The sequence below is a fragment of the Desmodus rotundus genome, chromosome 4 (genome assembly GCF_022682495.2).
Source record: "Desmodus rotundus isolate HL8 chromosome 4, HLdesRot8A.1, whole genome shotgun sequence".
Classification (NCBI taxonomy): Eukaryota; Metazoa; Chordata; class Mammalia; order Chiroptera; family Phyllostomidae; genus Desmodus; species Desmodus rotundus.
The window spans coordinates 158,344,025-158,351,898 of NC_071390.1; the positions used below are offsets into that span (position 1 = coordinate 158,344,025).

Consider the following 7,874-nt stretch of genomic DNA (forward strand, 5'->3'; position numbering starts at 1 on the left):
GGGTCATGGAATTCCAAGTAAGTTAGAACAAATAATTTAAAATTTTTTCCTGTTATGTGATTCTTATTTTAACTACTTACATTTGCTTCTTGAGCCATGGAATAGAAAGTATACTTCTTTAAATCTTAAAGGCTACTAAGGAGGTCTGAGTTTAACAATCTTAAACAATTAAATGAAGAGTTAAAGGGATGAAAAAACAGCCACCAGCTAGGAAACTTTAAGCTTTTGTTTTCAGAGGACATTTCTCCTTAATTTAATTGTCTCCCAAGCTCTGTTAGTTCTCCCCTCTTTAAAATTTGACCTGGAGTGACATATATGGCAGATGCAAGTATTGTTTTTCTGGAAAGTCTCAAGTAAACTGTGCCTCTGCTTTAGCTGTTCTCCATAAATAAAATAAATAAAATAAAAGAGGCCATCACCTAAGCCATAAATAAAATAAAGAGGCCATCACCTAAGCAACTGAGTCAGCTTTATACAGACAAAGTAAAACTGCAAGTCAAGCTGCTGATAGGGCCTGAGTAACTTTTTTTCCATTCAAGAAAATGAAATTTTTTTAAAAAGTGACTTTTCACCATGACTTGAGATCAAACTGTGCAAACTTAAAGTATACACAGTTTAAATTAAAAAAGGAGAAGTCGCCCTGGAAGGCAAGCTCGAGCATTGCATTGTTCGAGTTTCCTTCCACTTACGGTTTGTTTGAGTGTCTGTTTTCTCTCCTTGTTAAACTGCTTACACTTCAAACCCCTTTCCTCTTTCTATAAGTGTCACCATGAAAGGGGTACCAGCCAGTAAGTATGGAAAGAATGCCACACTCTGGATTTCTTTGATAGATTCTTGAACCTTTGGTAAGATTTTGTCATCAGTATGCTCTGGGGGGTTTGGGGCTGAGAATCCTCTTGCCTATAATGACTTACATATCTATGACACGACTTTCAAAGGCAAACTGCATGATTTTAGAAAAGAATTAACAATATGGAAATTGGTCAGTACTCAAATGGTGGTAATAAGTATGAACATTTAAAATATAAGCCCTGGCTGGTGTGGCTCAGTGGATTGAGTGCTGGCCTGCAAACCAAAGGGTCGCTGGTTCAATTCCCAGTCAGGGCGCATGCCTGGGTTGTGAGCCAGGTCCCTGCTGGGGGCACACGAGAGGCAACCACACATAAAATACAGTTGACAAAATACACTCTTCCCGATTCACATATTGCAGAGGTGCTATAGGTCAGACATCAAGGTATAATGCTGGTTAGTAAGAAATTTGGGGTAAATTTCCCCTTTATTTTCCAAGAACAAAAAAACTGTAGTAAGAAACATAAAATCGTTTTTGCACCTACTCTCCATACATAGGCATGGAAGAAAGCATGAAGGAACCGCCCCCAAACTGTGTTAACTGATTATCTCTGAGGGGGCTCCTTTTGGGGGCATTTTCCCAATGTGTTTAGTGTTAGTAGAGAGCCTTGCCCCTTGTCCTTGTGAGCTGAAAGGGGATCCCTTCCTTGCTCACCCTAATAACTAGGGCGTGGTCACATGAAGTAGGCTTAGACACTGACACTTCCGCCTACGACCCAAAACTTGGGTGTGTGACACAGCACCTGGACTAAGGCGAGGCATGTAGGGTGTTCAGGTGAAAACTTTAAGGAGGCGCTCCTTCTTAGAGTCCTAAGATGCTAGTGCCCGCCTGCATTTGTGAGGTCCTGAAAGTAAGCGCCTCCTTACATTTTGTGCCTGGAGCTCCTGACTTGTTTGCCCAACTCCCAGCTAAAGGGTGACACTTGAACAGTCAGTCGGCAGGCCATCACAGTGGGGGCGAGGCCATGCAGGTGGGAGGGTGGGCGGGGTGGTGCTAATGACAGCAGGGGCAGTGACCTCGGTGGCGGCTGTGGTGCTGCTGATTTCACCAGCGGCAGGAGCTTGCCTTTGGTGCCGATGGGAAGCCTCTCATTCTCCTGTCCTTGGCTCTGTCAGCTCCTTCCCTTGATAAACCTGCCAACACGTGCCTTCTCAGCAGAGGTGGTTACTGCTCCTACAACCGAGAACCCTGACTAATGGCATTCTGAGCATTTCTATTTGTTCTCCTTTATCCTTTTCTGGGGTTTTACTTTCCACATATTTGTAAGCAGGTTATGTTTTCATGAAAGGTCAATTATTATCAACTGTCATCTGTGACGAAGTAGACTGAAGTCTTCAGGGCGGGCTCCAGGGTGATGTTCATTCCGTAATTCAGTGACAGTGTCATCAAGGACCTAGATTCTTTCCCTCTTTCCACCGTTCCGTGGTGGATCTTTCCCCTCAGGTTAGTGGCAGCCTGGCTGAGCCATACCCAGAGTTACATGCAGAAATGACAATGTCTAGAGGAAACGCAGAAAGGGTCTCTTTCTATGAACCTTTCTGAAGAATGAGGAAGAATTTACTAGGAGCCCCATTGCAGACTTCACTCTCACTTTATTGGCCAAAATTGGGTCACAGGCCTAAGCACGGCCTAGTCGTGACAAGGGCAAAGTTTTCCTCAGACCACTCTGTCTCACCCCCAGAGTTAAGGTCACTTCCGCTGAGGTGTATGACACTGTGCAGGTGAGGGGGGTACCTGAATCAAACTGGGTTTCTCTTAGGAAAGAAGAAAAGTGGAATGGAGGCTGGGTGGTCAGTGAGCAGGGTCCATAATTCATTTGGTTACTTGCCAAGTGCTTTTGTTCACTTTTGGGTGTGTGGCTGCAGTCTGAATATTAATGTACACAACGTGTTTTCTTAAGCCACTGTTAGTCTTGTCCTATCATGCCAGTTCTCAGATGCTGACTAGGTCAAAGTAAAACTATGATGCCAATGTGGAGAACAGTATGGTGTCCTCCAAAAATTAAACAGAATTACCATAAGAATCAGGAATGCCACTCGTAGGTATGTACCCCAAAGAACTGAAAGCAGGGACTTGAACAAATATTTGCACACTCACACGTTCATAGCAGCATTTTTCACAAAAGCCAAAAGGTAGAAGCAACGGAAATGTTTATTGACAGATGAATGGAGAAACAAGATGTGTTATATGTAATACTCCATGTAATAACATACGTGGAATATTATTCAGCCTTGCCATCTGATGCATGCTAAAACATGGATGAACCTTGAAGACACCTTGAAGTGAAATAAGCCGGTCACAAAAGGACGAATCATGTGTAATTCCACTCATGTGAGTTACCTAGTCAAATTCACAGAGACACAAAGTAGATAGAAAGTAGAACATTTTATGCTGGTTGCCAGGGGCTAGAAAGAGGGGGGAATTGGGAGTTATTCTTTAATGGGTACAACGTTTCAGTTTTGCAAGATGAAAAAGGCTCTGCACAACAATATAAATGTACTTAATGTTGCTGAACTATTCAATTAAAAATGGTTAAAATGGTAAAATTTATGTCATGTGTATTTCACCACAATTTTAAAAACCATGAATTTTTTTTAAACCCATTGTGAGGGTTAATTTTGTGTGTCAACTGATTAGACTATGATATCAATTATTTGGTCAATTGTCCATCTAGCTATTGCTGTGAAGATATTTTTTTGGATCCAATTAACATTTAAATTAGTAATGTTTGGTTCTAATTCTCTGGAAACATGCATCTGTATTTTTCATAAACACTATATGGTATTTCCAGAAATTTTGTAATTAAAAACATATCTTTGTAAGTAGTGGATGTGGGAAACCTGAAGACCCAAAGTTGTAAACCACAGCAGCCCTGGACCAGAGTCGGTGGGATGGGTAAAAGTTGCCCAGGGTAGAGGAGGAAGTGTGTGTGAGGAAAACCCCCCAGAGCTTTCTCCCGGGCCTGGAATTCCCTTCCCAGACTAGTCCCCTACTGTATTCTTTATGAAGCCACTCAAAACAGTTGCTGATATGACAAGCACTTAAAAATGTTAGCAGCTTTTATTGTTATTTTAGGGGAAGATGTGTCTTCCTCATTTGTTATGTTTCCTTTTATGTGGAGGAAGCTCACAAGGGGAGTAACCTGGCCTTTCCCTCCTCTCTCTGTTCGCAGATGGCTGAGTTTAGAAGAAGAAACAGAGTGTATTAGCCTCTTAGGGCTGCTGTAACAAGTTAGCACACACTGGGTGACTGAAACCATAGAAACTGATTCTGTCGCAGTTCCAGGGGCCAGAAGTCTAAAATCAAGGTTTGGATGGGGTTGGTTCCTTTTGGAGTCTCTGAGGAAGAATCTGTCCCATGCCTCTCTCCTGGCTTCTGGTGGTTGCCTGTGATCTTTGGTGGTCCTTGGTTTGTAGATGCATTACTCCAATCTCTCCTCCTGTGCCTACAGCTCCACGTGGCTTTTTCTTCCCTGTCTTCTGCCCTTTCCTTCTAAGAACATTTACCATCTGACTTAGGGCTACCTCAATATCCCTGAGTTAATTACATCTGCAAAGAAGTCTCACCACCCCCACCCCCGAATCATGTCACAGTCACAGATGCTGGGTGGGCATGTCTTCGGGGGGGTTGCTGTTGAACTCACTCACCACGTGTGTGTATTCTAGCCTCTTCTTTCCTTTTTCTTCTTGGGGTAGCCTGCCTGCGAGAGTATGAATTCTGCTCCGATTCTTCTGTTGGAAGTTTCATGGGAGTCTTGCCCTCCTTCAGAACCCCTGCCACAGCCACACAATCTCTGTGATTGCAAATATAAATCGGTGTGATTCTGGGCTCAGGATTGGGAATCCACTTACCTGCGGCCATAAAGCCTTATTCTTCAATATCACCGCTAATTTGTTCTCTCATCTGCCCTATTCTTCCATCTCATTTCTCAATTAGTTTAGAATTCAGGAATGGAAGAAAAGTGCCCTTTCCCCAGCTCCCTGGAAAATTCAATTAATATTACTTAAGGCTCAGCTCAAATGTCAGCAACTGTCTAAATTCCTCCCTGACCCTTGCAGGCAGAATTGGCCTTCTCTTCTAGGCTTCCACACGTCTTCATTATCCTGTTAGTACTTTTGTGGGGGGATTACAGCTATTCACAGGCCGCCTCCCATTTTGTACTCTCCGAACCCCTTCCCGCCTGGTCTCTGAATCCATGACTGGGACAAGCAGGCTATGTTTTGACAACTGAGACATCCTCCTAAGATGATACAGCATGGGACACACCATCAGCCACCATGCATCCCGTTATTTTTTCATGCTTTTGATTTCATTGTCACTCGTCACCTTTGTTTGCTTTGCTTTTGTACTGGAAGTGGGATCCAAAGTATCTTGTATTTTTGTCAAATCAGTTTATGGGCTTTGCCTACTAAGAAAGGATGGTCTTTTATACTGCTTTATCTATCTTATAATTGATCATTTTTTAATCTTTGGAAGGTTGAGAAATATAAAAAAAAGCATAATAAAGAACATAAAACTCACACATTGCCCCACTATCCAGAGTCCCTGCCAAGTTATCTTTCCAGCTTTTCTTCTCTCTCTTAATTCCATAGATGAGTGCATAATTCATTCACTAGTAAGACTATCTAGCTTGTGTCCGATTTTTACTTAACATGATGTTAGTGAGCATTTTCCCTCATCATGATATATTTTCTAAACCATGATCCTTTCAGAAGGCTCTATAATATTCCTTCTCATAAATATGATTTGTTCATCTATTTTCTTCTTCAACAAGGGCATTCAAGTTGTTTTTAATTTTATTTATTAACATAACTTCTTTTTTTAAAGATTTTACTTATTTATTTAGAGAGAGGGGAAGGGAGGGAGAAAGACAGGGAGAGAAACATCAGTGTGTGGTTGCCTCTCACGTGGCCCCCACTGGGGACCTGGCCTGCAACCCAGGCATGTGCCCTGACTGGGAATCGAACTGGCAACCCTGTGGTTTGCAGCCTGAGCTCAATCCACTGAGCTACACCAGCCAGGGCTAAAATAACTTTTTAAAAAATATATTTAAGACATCTATTAAAACTCTGACATTATTTGCAGCAAAGCCGAGCAGTGGACACAGCCACACTCAGTAGGGCAACAACAGAGTGGGACGCCGTCCTGGAGCGAAGTCAATTGGCAGGACTGCCAGCTCGAACCACGCCCCTCTTGTGACGGAAGCTGCTGCAGACAGTGCTCTATGCTCGAGTTCACAGGGTGGAAACCGGAGCCCTGCTTCCTTGGCCACAGCAGATTGAACTGAAAATTGATGCCAGACCCAGAGGCAGCCATAAATGGGATGTCCAGTAGCCAATGAGATGGGTTGATGCAAGAGCTTCACCCAACATGGTCACTGTGTCCTAAACGATGACTGGCCAATCGAGCAAAGCCTCTTTCACATAATTTGAGACCGGTCAGGGGGTCTCAGTCAAAAGGTTGAGCAGAAATGGGTAGATACCCTGAGAGAAGTCAGATAGCCCTGTCCACATGGCCACAAAATGCAGGAACAATGAAGCCAAGAAAAAAATGCAGAAAGGGTTTGGCAGCGCACAGGCAGAGCAGAGGCAGAGTGTAGCTGAGTCACTACACTGGCAGAGCACTAGAGAGGGAGCAGCAGATGCCTCCTGCTGAAGCAGTGTCAAGAAAAACAGGTGGCTGGAGGTATCCTATGTCCTGAATGACATTCCCAGCTCCGCCAGGCAGCTGCTAGAACTGCTTCCTGCTTTCCCCTACTTCCTCGGGTATCCTTACAGTGAACCACATGAACCCAAGTAACCAGAGCACCTCTCTTTTCCTGGCAACCTGAAGGAGCCTAATCAACACCATGTAATATTCATATCTCTATTCGGGCACGTATCAGGTGGCATTATGATGATTTGCTTTTATGTTTCTCCCTGACTAGGCTCCTTGAGGTCAAGGATTCTGTCCAATGCCTTTTTAAAAATACCCCCAACAACTGGGATGGTGCATTAACACATAGTAGGTACTTAATAGTTGTTTGATGAGTGAATAACTGGTGACCAGCACAAGCGTGCTTGTGGCCCAGCTATCGAAACACAGACAGCTCAGTTAGAAAATTTTTCTCTAAAGGAACCAAGTTTTTGGTCCTTTGTTTCATTTGCTGTGAATAAAGGGCATCAAACCTTTTAATCTCATGAATTTTATTGGAAACAATTCCCCTTTAATTTTGTTGTAAATAAAACAAATTAAAAAATACATTATTTGACCAAACATTGATTGAGTCCTGCCTCATATCAAACATCACACTAAGCTCTTGGTGTACATTATACTAAGCTGTATGGGGAGAAAACACAGGACAAGGCAGAGTCCCGGGCCTTGCGGGGCTTTCAGTGTAGGAAAGGGAGCATGTCATCCATACCAAACGAACAAAACAATGTAGAATGGCTACAGGGGTGCGAGGGGCTGTGGAACTGGGTTGCTGAAATGTGATTTCAGAAAAGATACTGGCAAGTCGCGTAGAAAAGCACCAGCTATTAAGGAGATAGCAACATCTTTTAAAACAGTGGTTAATGATACTCCACATTGTTAGTTTAATAGGGCATGATCTTCAAACTTCAGACTTCTCCAAGTCATTTGGGATGTAATAGGTTTTGAGCTCTAGAATTTACTTTTTTCCTGGTAACATTTATCCGCTTCTGAAGGCAAGGTATTATTACCACTATTTCAACTGAGGCAAGAAATCACTAATTATTTTTTCCAAAAGGATACTGAGCAAAATAGGGCTTTGATATAATAAGAGTTACATCCACTGGCTGATGTTTTAGAACAAGCTGGATGAGCTGAACTTGGCAATGTGGGGTTGCAGTGTCACATGCTTACACTTGCTGATAATATGCCAGCAGTTAAGTTGAAACAAAATTGTGACTCAAATCACAAAACATTTATTTTGTGGTATTCAAACTTTTGAGCTATAGTTACTGAGATATCTGAGCTTTTAAAAAAGTGGTGTTGTTGAACATCCTATCATATACTACAGATA

At 42.7% G+C, this 7,874-nt stretch overlaps 1 long non-coding RNA gene across 1 annotated transcript in view; it reads left to right on the forward strand.

The window, feature by feature from the left end:
• Window positions 1–7,048, forward strand: part of LOC139440832 (uncharacterized) — a 37,970-nt gene extending 30,922 nt beyond the window's left edge. Inside the window, exon 4 of the long non-coding RNA XR_011651074.1 lies at window positions 5,936–7,048. This is a non-coding gene — a long non-coding RNA (uncharacterized lncRNA). The remainder of the gene's footprint in view (window positions 1–5,935) is intronic.
• The last annotated feature ends 826 nt before the right edge of the window (window positions 7,049–7,874 follow it).